At 50.0% G+C, this 14,341-nt stretch overlaps 1 pseudogene across 1 annotated transcript in view; it reads right to left on the reverse strand.

The window, feature by feature from the left end:
* The window catches only part of LOC144598341 (transcription factor COE3-like), a 167,578-nt pseudogene that overhangs the window by 70,838 nt on the left and 82,399 nt on the right, over positions 1–14,341 (reverse strand). The window contains exon 6 of the transcript XR_013547852.1: positions 10,132–10,200. The product of XR_013547852.1 is annotated as a transcription factor COE3-like (transcript). The remainder of the gene's footprint in view (positions 1–10,131; positions 10,201–14,341) is intronic.

Raw genomic sequence — 14,341 nt, forward strand, 5'->3', positions numbered from 1 at the left:
CACCCCTGCCATCGGGAAGAAGGTACAGGAGCCTGAAAACTGTAATGTCCAAGTTCAGGAACAGCTTCTGCCCCACAGCCATCAGGCTATTAAACACTGCAACCTCAAATAAGTTCTGAACTACATAGACCCTGGGACATTTGTTTTGTCTTTTGGTTCTATTATTCTTTCCTCTGTTTCTTCCCGCAGATATAAAATAGAAAAAAAAAGAAAAAAATTTAAAGTCTATATTACTAGGCTTGTATACGCTGGAATTTAGAAGGATGAGAGGGGATCTTATCGAAACGTATAAAATTATTAAGGGGTTGGACACGTTAGAGGCAGGAAACATGTTCCCAATGTTGGAGGAGTCCAGAACAAGGGGCCACAGTTTAAGAATAAGGGGTAGGCCATTTAGAACGGAGATGAGGAAAAACCTTTTCAGTCAGAGAGTTGTGAATCTGTGGCATTCTCTGCCTCAGAAGGCAGTGGAGGCCAATTCTCTGAATGCATTCAAGAGAGAGCTGGATAGAGCTCTTAAGGATAGCGGAGTCAGGGGGTATGGGGAGAAGGCAGGAACGGGTTACTGATTGTGAATGATCAGCCATGATCGCATTGAATGGCGGTGCTGGCTCGATGGGCCCAATAGCCTCCTCCTGCACCTATTGTCTATGTTTCGATGTTGTTATGTTTCCATTCCCGCAGTGTTTCCAGTGAGGTTGGCAGAGACAACAGTCTTAATAGAGGACTTTGCCGACAGTAAAGGATTCTGGGATAATCTGTCCTCCATTGGCATTTCAAGTTTCCTTCTGCTGTTGTGTTACAAGTGGAAAGGCTAAAGTTGATAATTACAGCAGCCGTAGCTGGAAGTGAGAGAAGGTTCCGGTCGAGCGTATTGTCATTCACTGGCACTCTCCCTACTTACGTAATAGAACCCATCTTTGTCCAGTCTGTAAAAGGGCCTTGACACTTTTTGTTTCTCTCAAAATCAGATTTATTCAAGTATTTACATTACTATTTACACAGAAACATAGAAAATAGGAGCAAGAGGAGGCCATTCGGCCCCTTCGAGCCAGCACCGCCATTCATTGTGATCATGGCTGATCATTCACAATCAGTACCCCGTAGCTGCCTTCTCCCCATACCCCGTGACTCCGCTATCCTTAAGAGCTCTATCCAGCCCTCTCTTAAATGCATTCAGAGAATTGGCCTCCACTGCCTGAGGCAGAGAATTCCACAGATTCACAACTCTCTGACTGAAAAAGTTTCATATCTCCGCATATCCCTTGATTCCTCTAGCCCCTAGAGCTCTATCTAACTCTCTTTTAAATTCATCCAGTGAATTGACCTCCACTGCCCTCTGTGGCAGAGAACAATACTAAATAATTCAAAACAAAACACCATAGTCCAAGTCAAACTAATATTCTTAAATATCAAATATACGATTAAACAACTATTTTCCCAGTCCTTATTGAGGATGCAATCCACCCCCCGCGGTGCCCAGCGGTCCCGGAAATCCCCCAGGGTTCCCGTGGATAGCGCGTGGTCCCTCTCCAACGACACCCGGGCGCGGACGGACGTAACCCCGGTAAAGGGGCAGGCAGCCGGCTCGGGCAGAGTCCTCTTCCGCCTGGCGCCGTGACTGGCGAATGGCCATCTTGGCCAAGCCTCCTTAGAGTGATTCGTACGGGTGTCAGCGGTTATGGGGTCAGGAGGGAGTGATAGATCAGCCATGATTGAATGGCAGAGTAGACTGGATGGTTCGAATGGCCTCATTCCGCTCCTATCACTTATGACCTTATAACCTTACGACCCAAAACGTCACCCGTTCCTTCTCTCCAGAAATGCTGCCTGACCCGCTGAGTTACTCCAACTTTTTGTGTCTATCTTCCATTTCTGTCTAATCCAGAGGGATTCAGAGCAAAAACGTTACCTAGCCATGCTCCCCGTAGATGCTGCCTGACCCGTTGAGTTTAGTTTAGTTTAGAGATGCTTGGCAATAGACAATAGACAATAGGTGCAGGAGTAGGCCATTTGGCCCTTCGAGCCAGCACCGCCATTCAATGTGATCATGGCTGATCATCCACAATCAGTACCCCGTTCCTGCCTTTTCCCCATACCCCCTGACTCTGCTATCCTAAAGAGCTCCATCTAGCTCTATCTTGAATGTTTCAGAGAATTGGCCTCCACTGCCTTCTGAGGCAAAGAATTCCACAGATTCACAACTCTCTGACTGAAAAAGTTTTTCCTCATCTCAGTTCTAAATGGCCGACCCCTTATTCTTAAATTGTGGCCCCTGGTTCTGGACTCCCCCAACATTGGGAACATGTCTCCTGCCTCAGGAAACCGAAGATCCCAGAGAAAATCCACGCAAGTCATGGGGAGAACGTGCAAACTCTCCCCGTACCCCTTGGCTCCGCTATCTTTAAGAGCTCTATCCAACTCTCTCTTGAAAGCATCCAGTGAATCGGCCCCCACTGCCGTCTGAGGCAGAGAATTCCACAGATTCACAACTCTCTGGGTGAAATAGTTCTTCCTCATCTCTGTTCCAAATAGACAATAGACAATAGACAATAGGTGCAGGAGGAGGCCATTCGGCCCTTCGAGCCAGCACCGCCAATCAATGTGATCATGGCTGATCATTCTGGCCACCCCCTTATTCTTAAACTGTGTGGCCCCTGGTCTGGATGTCCTGGACCAAAATATACTTTTGTCGGATTCTAATCGCTGCAAGTACTGAGGAGCATCAATCAATCCAGCGCTTTACTTGCCTCCCAAGGGGACATTAATAAGGAAGAGGGTTGAAGAAACATCTAAACACGTTATAAATCAGGCTGACATCAACAATTAAAGCAAAACCCAATCCTACCGTTCCCTCCAATGTCACAAACGGAATGAGTCTCTAATTGGAATCTTACTGCCGCTGAGATTGATGATGTGATTAGCAGGCACTGGCTGAGGCTCGCCATGTACCCAAGATCCCTGGTGTCGGACTTCCTCCACTTCTCTCCCTCCTCCGCCGAACCTCCACTCCGTAAGTCACGGGAGCAGAATGAGGCCATTCGGCCCAAAGATAACAGAGATAGACCACTCCGTCGAAACCTGATTTGGTCTCCACTCCCCCTCCCATTCCCAGTCTGACCTTTCTGTCATGGGCCTCCTCCAGTGCCATAGTGAGGCCCGCCGGAAATTGGAGGAACAGCACCTCATATTTCGCTTGGGCAGCTTGCAGCCCAGCGGTATGAACATCGACTTCTCCAACTTTAGATAGTTCCTCTGTCCCTCTCTTCCCCTCCCCCTTCCCAGTTCTCCCTCTACCTTCCTGTCTCCACCTATGTCCTTCCTTTGTCCCGCCCCCCCCTGACATCAGTCTGAAGAAGGGTCTCGACCCGAAACATCACCCATTCCTTCTCTCCTGAGATGCTGCCTGACTCGCTGAGTTACTCTGGCATTTTGTGAATAAATACCTTCGATATGTTAACCCATTCTCATAGACTTCCTCTGGACCCTCTCCAACACCAGCACATCTCTCCTCAGATATGGGGCCCAAAACTGCTCACAACGCACCGAATGTGGTCTGACCAGTCAATTCAATAGCACATCACATTTATACACCTCTAAATGCAAATGATGGTTAGCACGTGACCATGGCAGTGACTGACATACAATATATATTGGAAGCCTTGCTCGCAACATGAGATGAGGGTCACATCCATCAAGATACAGTAAAGTTCACTTCATACAAACATAGAAACATAGAAACATAGAAACATAGAAAATAGGTGCAGGAGGAGGCCATTCGGCCCTTCGAGGCAGCACTGCCATTCATTGTGATCATGGCTGATCATCCACAATCAGTAGCCCGTGCCTGCCTTCTCCCCATATCCCTTGATTCCACCAGCCCCTAGAGCTCTATCTAACTCTCTCATAAAATCCTTCCAGTGATTTGGCCTCCACTGCCCTCTGTGGCAGAGAATTCCACAAATTCACAACTCTCTGGGTGGAAATGTTCCTTCTCACCTCAGTTTTAAATGGCCTCCCCTTTATTCCAAGACTGTGGCCCCTGGATTCTAAGACTGTGGCCCCTGGATTCTAAGACTGTGGCCCCTGCACACCATTCACACATTGAACTCTACAATTTTAGGTGACCACTAACAAATGCCACCTCCCCCTCCACTTTCTCGTCCCCCCCCCCCCCTCAACCCTGTGCCCCACCTGGACTTGCACTTATTTCTTCCCTCTCTCCATCCGCCTCCACCTGCACTCTTTCCTCTAGCTTCACAATCTCGGTACGGTGGCGCGGCGGTAGAATTGCTGCCTTACAGCAAATGCAGCGCCGGAGACCTGGGTTCGATCCTGACTACGGGTGCTGTCTGTACGGAGTTTGTACGCTCTCCCCGTGACCCGCGTGGGTTTTCTCCGAGATCTTCGGTTTCCTCCCACACTCCAAAGACGTACAGGTTTACAGGTTAATTGGCTTGGTAAATGTAAAAATTGTCCCTAGTGTGTGTAGGACAGTGTTAGTGTGCGGGGATCGCTGGGCGGCGCGGACTCGGTGGGCCGAAAGGGCCTGTTTCCGCACTGTATCTCTAAACTAAACGAAACTATCCTCAGTCCTTTTACCTCACACCTTCTGACTGTTCATCTCAGGCCATGGTCCCATTATCTGACTGTCAAACCTTCCCACTCACCTAATACCTGGCACGCTTTCCCCCTCTAACTTTAAACCGATGACCTCTGGTTCTTGATCCCCAAGCCTGGGTATAAGGCTTTGTGCATTCACCCTATCTATTCCCTTCATGACTTGTGCACACCTCTGTAAGATAGCAACATAGAAACGTAGAAAGTAGGTCCAGGACTAGGCCATTCGGCCCTTCAAGCCAGCACTGCCATTCAATATGATCATGGCTGATCAACCAAAATCAGTACCCCATTCCTGCTTTCTCCCCATGTCACTTGATTCCGTTAGCCCCAAGAGCTACATCTAACTCTCTCTTGAAAACATCCAGTGAATTGGCCTCCACTGCCTTCTGTGGCAGAGAATTCCACAGATTCACAACTCTCTGGGTGAAAATGTTTTTCCTCATCTCGGTCCAAAATGGCCAACCTCTTATTCTTGAACTATGACCCCTTGTTCTGGACTCCCCCATCATGGGGAACATTTTTCCTGCATCTGGCCTGTCCAATCCCTTAAGAATTTTATATGTTTCTATAAGATATGAGGGCGTGCAGCGTAGGTTCACTAGGTTAATCCCCGGAATGGCGGGACTGTCATATGTTGAAAGACTGGAGCGACTAGGCTTGTATACACTGGAATTTAGAAGGATGAGAGGAGATCTTATCGAAACGTATAAGATTATTAAGGGGTTGGACACGTTAGAGGCAGGAAGTCTGAAGAAGGGTCTCGACCCGAAACGTCACCCATTCCTTCTCTCCCGAGATGCTGCCTGACCTGCTGAGTTACTCCAGCATTTTGTGAATAAATCGATTTGTACCAGCATCTGCAGTTATTTTCTTATACTTAGAGGCAGGAAACATGTTCCCAATGTTGGGGGAGTCCAGAACAAGGGGCCACAGTTTAAGAATAAGGGGTAGGCCATTTAGAACTGAGACGAGGAAAAACTTTTTCAGTCAGAGAGTTGTGAATCTGTGGAATTCTCTACCTCAGAAGGCAGTGGAGGCCAATTCTCTGAATGCATTCAAGAGAGAGCTAGATAGAGCTCTTAAAGATAGCGGAGTCAGGGGGTATGGGGAGCAGGCAGGAACGGGGTACTGATTGAGAATGATCAGCCATGATCACATTGAATGGCGGTGCTGGCTCGAAGGGCTGAATGGCCTCCTCCTGTACTTATTGTCTATTGTCTAAGATCCCCTCTCATCCTTCTAAATTACGGTGAATACGAGCCCAGTCGACCCATTCTTTCGTCATAGGTTAGTCCCGCCAACCCGGGGATTAACCTGGTGAACCCACGCTGCACTCCCTCAATAGCAAGGATGCCCTTCCTCAAATTAGGAGTCCAAAACGAAGATCACAGCCTCGTCCTCCTGCGCTCCAAGGAGTAGAGTCCCAGCCTGCCCAACCTCTCCCTGGAGCTCAGGCCCTCAGGTCCCGGCATCATCCTCGTAAATCATCCCTGCACTCTTTTCCAGCTGATCCAGTTACTTTATATAACCGATCACGAGTGGCAAGGGTGTTTTGTTTAAAGCTAGGTGTGAGCATGACATTAATTAATGTATAGGCATTGAGAATCTGTGAAGAGCTTTTGCACAGTTTTTTTGTCTTGTACATTTTTGAGGGGAAAAACACTGATCATCTATCTCTTTATCCCTTTATGAAAACTCTTGTTTGTTTGTTCCTGAACTACAGCCAAAATGGTACACGATATCACGACAATTTTAGGCCCACCTTACTCACCGTCGTCCCTTTGGTGCTAATGGAAGAAGTTTCATTGAAATCAATGTTATATTTTTAAAGTTATTCACATTTTAAACTTTAAATCTATCACCTAGGGAGGGAGAGGGAGGGAGGAGGAGGTAGGGGGGAGGGAGAGGGAGGGGGGAGGAGGGAGGAGGGGACGGGGAGGGGAATTTAGAAGGATGAGAGGAGATCTTATCGAAACGTATGATTATTAAGGGGTTGGACACGTTAGAGGCAGGAAACATGTTCCCAATGTTGGGGGAGTCCAGAACCAGGGGCCACAGTTTAAGAATAAGGGGTAGGCCATTTAGAACTGAGATGAGGAAAAACGTTTCCAGTGAGAAAACCCCCCTCCCTCGGTTGCCAACTATCTCACTCCCAAATAAGGGACAAGGTGACGTCACCGCCCCGCACCCCACATGACCTCACCCAGCCAGCGGCCACGTGCTCCCGCATCACCAATGGCGGCCGCCCGGGCCGGGAGGCGGGTTGCCAAGCAACCTCCGTTAGGCAACGCCTGGGCCTCCGGGCCTACACTGTCCGGACCTGTATCTGTACACTGCGAATGGCTCGACTGTCATCATGTCTTGTCTTTTCAGCTGACCGGTTAGCGCGCATCAAAAATAGCGGGACTGTCGTATGTTGAAAGACTGGAGCGACTAGGCTTGTATACACTGGAATTTAGAAGGATGAGAGGGGATCTTATCAATAGACAATAGACAATAGACAATAGACAATAGGTGCAGGAGTAGGCCATTCAGCCCTTCGAGCCAGCACCGCCATTCAATGCGATCATGGCTGATCACTCTCAATCAGTACCCCGTTCCTGCCTTCTCCCCATACCCCCTCACTCCGCTATCCTTAAGAGCTCTATCCAGCTCTCTCTTGAAAGCATCCAATGAACTGGCCTCCACTGCCTTCTGAGGCAGAGAATTCCACACCTTCACCACTCTCTGACTGAAAAAGTTCTTCCTCATCCCCTAATTATCGAAACGTATAAGATCATTAAGGTGGAGTGGGAGCACGTGGCCGCTGGCTGGGTAAGATCACATGGGGCCCAGGGCGTTGACGTCACCTTGACCCTTATTTGAGAGTGAGATAGTTGGACACATGTTCCCAATGTTGGGGGAGTCCAGAACCAGGGGCCGCAGTTTAAGAATAAGGGGTAGGCCATTTAGAACGGAGATGAGGAAAAACGTTTTCAGTCAGAGAGTTGTGAATCTGTGGAATTCTCTGCCTCAGAAGGCAGTGGAGGCCAATTCTCTGAATGCATTCAAGAGAGAGTTAGATAGAGCTCTTAAGGATGGCGGAGTCAGGGGGTATGGGGAGAAGGCAGGAACGGGGTACTGATTGAGAATGATCAGCCATGATCACGGTGAATGGCGGTGCCGGCTCGAAGGGCCGAATGGCCTCCTCCTGCACCTATTGTCTATTGTCTATCACATTGATTGGCGGTGCTGGCTCGAAGGGCCGAATGCCCTACTCCTGCACCTATTGTCTATTGTCTAAAAGCTTTTCACTGTGCCTCGGTACACTAAACGCCGGTGCAATAAGCTAATATACTCCCTGCACCCTGAATGCGTGTGTGTGTGTGGTCCCATCCAGTCGCTGATATCCCAGCAACCTGCAGGCTGATCACTGAGACCAATGCTTCCTGCTCTGTTTCCTGAACACCCACGGGTTGAGGCCGTGGAAATGACCGCCTGATCTCCACTGTCCTTTCACTGGGACAGAAAGCAACAACTGGAAGCTGCTATCTGATTACAAGCGCATTCCTCTCATCAGTCTTACACGGATACCTCACATTCTCCTCTAATTTGCCTGCTGCATTCCCGTCCGAGCAAACAGCTGGACTCCCTGATCTCACAGGGACTCACAGGAAGCACAGCTGTGGAAGATGACAGGCCTGTTCTACTCGGCCGATTGGGATGTGGGGGAGCGAGGCTGGACATGAAAGAGATAGAGAGATAGAGAGAGATAGGGAGAGGGAGAGAGAGGGAGAGAGAGAGAGAGAGAGAGAGAGAGAGAGAGAGAGAGAGAGAGAGAGAGAGAGAGAGAGAGAGAGAGAGAGAGAGAGAGAGAGAGAGAGAGAGAGAGAGAGAGAGAAATATAGATACACAGAGAGAGAGAGATTCAGAGAGATAGAGAGATGCAGAGAAATATAGAGAGAGGGAGAGAGAGGGAGAGAGAGGGAGAGAGGGAGAGAGAGAGAGAGAGAGAGAGAGAGAGAGAGAGAGAGAGAGAGAGAGAGAGAGAGAGAGAGAGACGGAGTGAGATAGAGAGATACAGAGAGAGATACAGATAAATATAGATACACAGAGAGAGAGAGATACAGAGAGATAGAGAGATGCAGAGAAATATAGAGAGAGGGAGAGAGAGGGAGAGAGGGAGAGAGGGAGAGAGAGAGAGAGAGAGAGAGAGAGAGAGAGAGAGAGAGAGAGAGAGAGAGAGAGAGGGAGAGAGAGGGAGAGAGAGGGAGAGAGGGAGAGAGAGAGAGAGAGAGAGAGAGAGAGAGAGAGAGATGCAGTTAAATATAGATACAGAGAGATAGAGAGAGAGAGATACCCCCCCCCCCTCCCCCCTCATTCTTCTAAACTCCAGCGAGTACAGGCCCAGTGCCGACAAACACTCATCATAGTTTAACCCACTCATTCCTGGGATCATTCTGGACCCTGTCCAGGGCCAGCACATCCTTCCTCAGATAAGGTGCCCACAATTGCTCACAATACTCCAAAGGCGGTCTGACCAGCGCCTGATGGAGCCCCAGCATTCCCACCCCTCTTTTTGTACGCAAGCCCTCTTGAAATAAATAGACAATAGACAATAGACAATAGGTGCAGGAGGAGGCCATTCGGCCCTTCGAGCCAGCACCGCCATTCAATGTGATCATGGCTGATCATTCTCAATCAGTACCCCGTTCCTGCCTTCTCCCCATACCCCCTGACTCCGCTATCCTTAAGAGCTCTATCTAGCTCTCTCTTGAATGCATTCAGAGAACTGGCCTCCACTGCCTTCTGAGGCAGAGAATTCCACAGATTCACAACTCTCTGACTAAAAAAGATTTTCCTCATCTCAGTTCTAAATGGCCTGCCCCTTATTCTTAAACTGTGGCCCCTGGTTCTGGACTCCCCCAACATTGGGAACATGTTTCCTGCCTCTAACGTGTCCAACCCCTTAATAATCTTATACGTTTCGATAAGATCTCCTCTCATCCTTCTAAATTCCAGTGTATACAAGCCTAGTCGCTCCAGTCTTTCAACATATGACAGTCCCGCCATTCCGGGAATTAACCTAGTAAACCTACGCTGCACGCCCTCAATAGCAAGAATATCCTTCCTCAAATTTTAGACCAAAACTGCACACAGTACTCCAGGCGCGGTCTCACTAGGGCCCTGTACAACTGCAGAAGGACCTCTTTGCTCCTGTACTCAACTCCTCTGGTTTGGTTTCTATTCACAAAATGCTGGAGTAACTCAGCAGGTCAAGCAGCATCTCGGGAGAGAAGAAATGGGTGACGTTTTGGGTTGAGACCCTTCTCCTCCGGTTTGGTTCTTGCTTCTCCTACTCTGGGGGGGTAACAGTCTTTCAACATACGACAGTCCCGCCATTCCGGGAATTAACCTAGTTGTCGTTGGCGATACTACTTGTCTCCAGTGAGAAATATTTCCCCGCTAAACCTCCTTACACAAAAAAAAACCCCCCCAGACGGAATCGGGGAGCAAAGAAAGCCCTACCTGTCGATGATGACTGGGTCTGAAGGAGTCTCGTTACGGTTTCCGCAGCTTTTCTTGTCGCAACACCGGCTGGGAAAAGAATGAACGATTGAAAGAATGAATGAATGGACGATTGAAAGAACGAATGAATGAACGGACGATCGATTGAACGAATGCTACATTCTCACACGTGACAAATCACGGTGAAATTCTTTCAGTCACGCCCAAGGTATGCAAATAGTCACCACGTAAAGGGCGCTGACAAAGTAACAGAGTATAAACAATAGACAATAGACAATAGATAATAGACAATAGGTGCAGGAGGAGGCCATTCGGCCCTTCGAGCCAGCACCGCCATTCAATGCGATCATGGCTGATCATTCTCAATCAGTACCCCGTTCCTGCCTTCTCCCCATACCCCCTGACTCCGCTATCCTTAAGAACTCTATCTAGCTCTCTCTTGAAAGCTTCCAGAGAATCGGCCTCCACTGCCTTCTGAGGCAGAGAATTCCACAGATTCACAACTCTCTGACGGAAAAAGTTTTTCCTCATCTCCGTTCTAAATGGCCTACCCCTTATTCTTAAACTGTGGCCCCTGGTTCTGGTTCTTAAACTGTGGCTCCTGGTACATTGTGTCCGCGCTAGGTCCCCCTTTGTTTCCCCCCACCACCCCCCCTCACGGCGGTCCGTCCCCCCCCCCCCCCACACCGGGTCCTACAGACCCAGGCCCCAGCAGCGGGTCCCCATACAAGGCCCCAGCCATGGGCTCCATAGAACCAGGCCCCAGCCGCAGGTCACACAGACCCAGGCCCCAGCCACGGACCCCACAGACCCAGGCCCCAGCTACGGGCCCCACACACCCAGGGGCCTTTGGCCACGGACCCCACACACCCAGGCCCCAACCGTGTCTCCACAGACCCAGGCCCCAGCCACGGGCCCCACAGACAAGGCCCCAGCCACGGGCTCCATAGAACCAGGCCCCAGCTGCGGCCCCACAGACCCAGGCCCCAGCCACGGCCCCACAGACCCAGGCCCCAGCTGCGGGCCCCACACACCAAGGCCCCAGCCATGGGCTCCATAGAACCAGGCCCGCCGCTGCGGGCCCCACAAACCCAGGCCCCAACCGTGTCTCCACAGACCCAAGGCCCCAGCCATCAGCCCCACAGACCCAGGTCCCAGCCACGGGCCCCACAGACCCAAGGCCCCAGCCACGGCCCCACAGACCCAGGCCCCAGCCATGAGCTACATAGACCCAGGGCCCAGCCACGGGCCCAACACACCCAGGCTCCGTCGACCTGGGAGGCGTGGCAGGAATGTCGGAACGTGGAGGCGAGGTTAAAACGGGGGAGACAAAACAGGTGAGGAACACCCAGCAGGTCGGGCAGCGTTTGTGGAGAGAGTACTAGAGTTAAAGAGAGCAGCGTAGTGGCACGACGGTGGAGCCCATAAGTTCATGAATTACGGGAGCAGAATTAGAAATATAGAGACATAGAAACATAGAAAATAGGTGCAGGAGGAGGCCATTCGGCCCTTCGAGCCAGCACCACCATTCACTGTGATCATGGCTGATCATCCACCATCAGTAACCCGTGCCTGCTTTCTCCCCGTATCCCTTGATTCCGTTACCCGTAAGAGCTAGATCTAACTCTCTCTTGAAAACATCCAGTGATTCGGCCTCCACTGCCTTCTGTGGCAGAGAATTCCACAGATTCACGACTCTCTGGGTGAAACCGTTTCCCCTCACCTCCGTTCTCATCTCATTCTTTCCTCCTCTCTCTTTCTGTCATTCTCACTTTCATTCTCTCTCTTTCCTTTCCTTCCTTCTTTCATACATTCTTTCTTTTCTCTTTCTCTCCTTCCCCCGTTCCTTCCTCCTGCCTATCGTTCGTTCCTTCTCCTCTCTCTACCCCCTTATTCTTCAAAACTGTGGGCCCTGGTTCTGGATTGAGACCCCCTGGTTCTGGATTCGGCCCATTAGGGGCCACTCCGCCATTCAATCATGGGTGGACTATCTTTCCCTCTCCACCCCATTGAGAGTTGCTGCCTACGGGTGCTGTCTACTCGGAGTTTGCACGTTCTCCCCTGTGTCTGCGTCTGTTTTCTCCGGTTTCCTCCCGCGTCCCAAAGACGTGCTGGTTCGTAGGCTAATTGGCGTCAGTACATTGTCCCGAGTGTGTAGGATAGAACTGGTGTACGGGTAAACGTTGGCCGGAGTGGACTCGGTGGTCCGAAGGGCCAGTTTCATAGAAACATAGAAACATAGAAAATAGGTGCAGGAGTAGGCCATTCGGCCCCTCGAGCCAGCACCGCCGTTCAATATGATCATGGCTGATCATCCAACTCAGTATCCCGTACCTGCCTTCTCTCCATACTCCCTGATCCCTTTAGCCACAAGGGCCACATCTAACTCCCTCTTAAATATAGCCAATGAACTGGCCTCAACTACCTTCTGTGGCAGAGAATTCCACAGATTCACCACTCTCTGTGTGAAAAAAAACTTTCTCATCTCGGTCCTAAAAGACTTCCCCCTTATCCTTAAACTGTGACCCCTTGTTCTGGACTTCCCCAACATCGGGAACAATCTTCCTGCATCCATCCTGTTCAACCCCTTAAGGATTTTGTAAGTTTCTATAAGATCCCCCCTCAATCTTCTAAATTCCAGCGAGTACAAGCCGAGTCTATCCAGTCGTTCTTCATATGAAAGTCCTACCATCCCAGGGATCAATCTGGTGAACCTTCTCTGTACTCCCTCTATGCTGTCTCTATGAACTTAACTAAACCAAGCTAACCTGCAATACTTCCAATGAGTAGTTCAAAATTGGAAATGGATTTTGTCCTTTACAACAGTACAGCACAGGAATAGGCTCTTTGACCTAATCTGTGGAATTCTCTGCCTCAGAAGGCAGTGGGGGCCAATTCTCTGAATGCATTCAAGAGAGAGCTGGATAGAGCTCTTAAGGATAGTGGAGTCAGAGGGTATGGGGAGAAGGCAGGAACGGGATACTGATTGAGAATGATCAGCCATGATCACATTGAATGGCGGTGCTGGCTCGAAAGGCCGAATGGCCTCCTCCTGCACCTATTGTCTATTGTCTATTGGCATGATGCCAAGACCAACTGTTACCTGCCTGCATATGATCCCTATCCCCCCCTTCCCCTGAATATCCATGTGTCTATCCAAAGTCTGAAGAAGGGTCTCGACCCGAAATGTCACCCATTCCTTCTCTCTGGAGATGTTGCCTGTCCCGCTGAGTTACTCCAGCATCTTGTGCCTCCAAAAGACTCTTGAGCATCACTATAGTATCTCCCTCCACCACCAACCCCACCCCCCCACCTCTCCCAAGAGCGTGTTCCAGGCACTCACCTCCCCCTCTCTGTAAAAGTTGCTGGTATAGAAAATAGGTGCAAGAGGAGGCTATTTTGCCTTTCGAGCAAGCACCGCCATTCAATGTGATCATGGCTGATCATCCACAATCAGTAACCCGTGCCTGCCTTCTCCCCATATCCCTTGATTCCGCTAGCCTCTAGAGCTCTATCAAACACTTTAAAATTCATCCAGTGAATTTGGCCTCCACTGCCCTCTGTGGCAGAGAATGCCACAAATTCAGAACACTGAGTGAAAAGGTTTTTTCTCACCTCAGTTTTAAATGGTCTCCCCTTTATTCTTAGACTGTGTGGTCCCTGGTTCCGGACTCCCCCAACTTCGGGAACATTTTTCCTGCGTTTAGCTTGTCCAGTCCTTTTATAATTTTAAACGTTTCTATAAGATCCCCTCTCATCCTTCTAAACTCCAGTGAATACAAGCTCAGTATTTCCAATCTTTCCTCATACGACAGTCCCGCCATCCCGGGGATTAACCTCGTGAACCTACACTGCACTGCCTCAATAGCAAGGACGTCCTTCCTCAAATTAGGAGACCAAAACTGCACATAGTGCTCCAGATGTGGTCTCAGTAGGGCCCTGTACAACTGCAGAAGGATCTCTTTACTCCTGTACTCAAATCCTCTCGTTCTGATGGCCAACATGTAGGGTTGGGACATCCTGTATATTGGGCTAAATTGGTTTGTCCCGTACGGGGCCGCCATTGTCCGATATTAGGCCCGGGGGCCGAGGTAGGCCCGGGCGTCACCTAACGGAGGTTGCATAGCAACCCGCCTCCCGGCCCGGGCGGCCGCCATTGGTGTAGCGGGATCACGTGACCGCTGGTTGGGTGAGGTCACGTGGGGCGTGG

Source organism: Rhinoraja longicauda, chromosome 1 (assembly GCF_053455715.1).
Source record: "Rhinoraja longicauda isolate Sanriku21f chromosome 1, sRhiLon1.1, whole genome shotgun sequence".
NCBI classification, from domain to species: domain Eukaryota; kingdom Metazoa; phylum Chordata; class Chondrichthyes; order Rajiformes; family Arhynchobatidae; genus Rhinoraja; species Rhinoraja longicauda.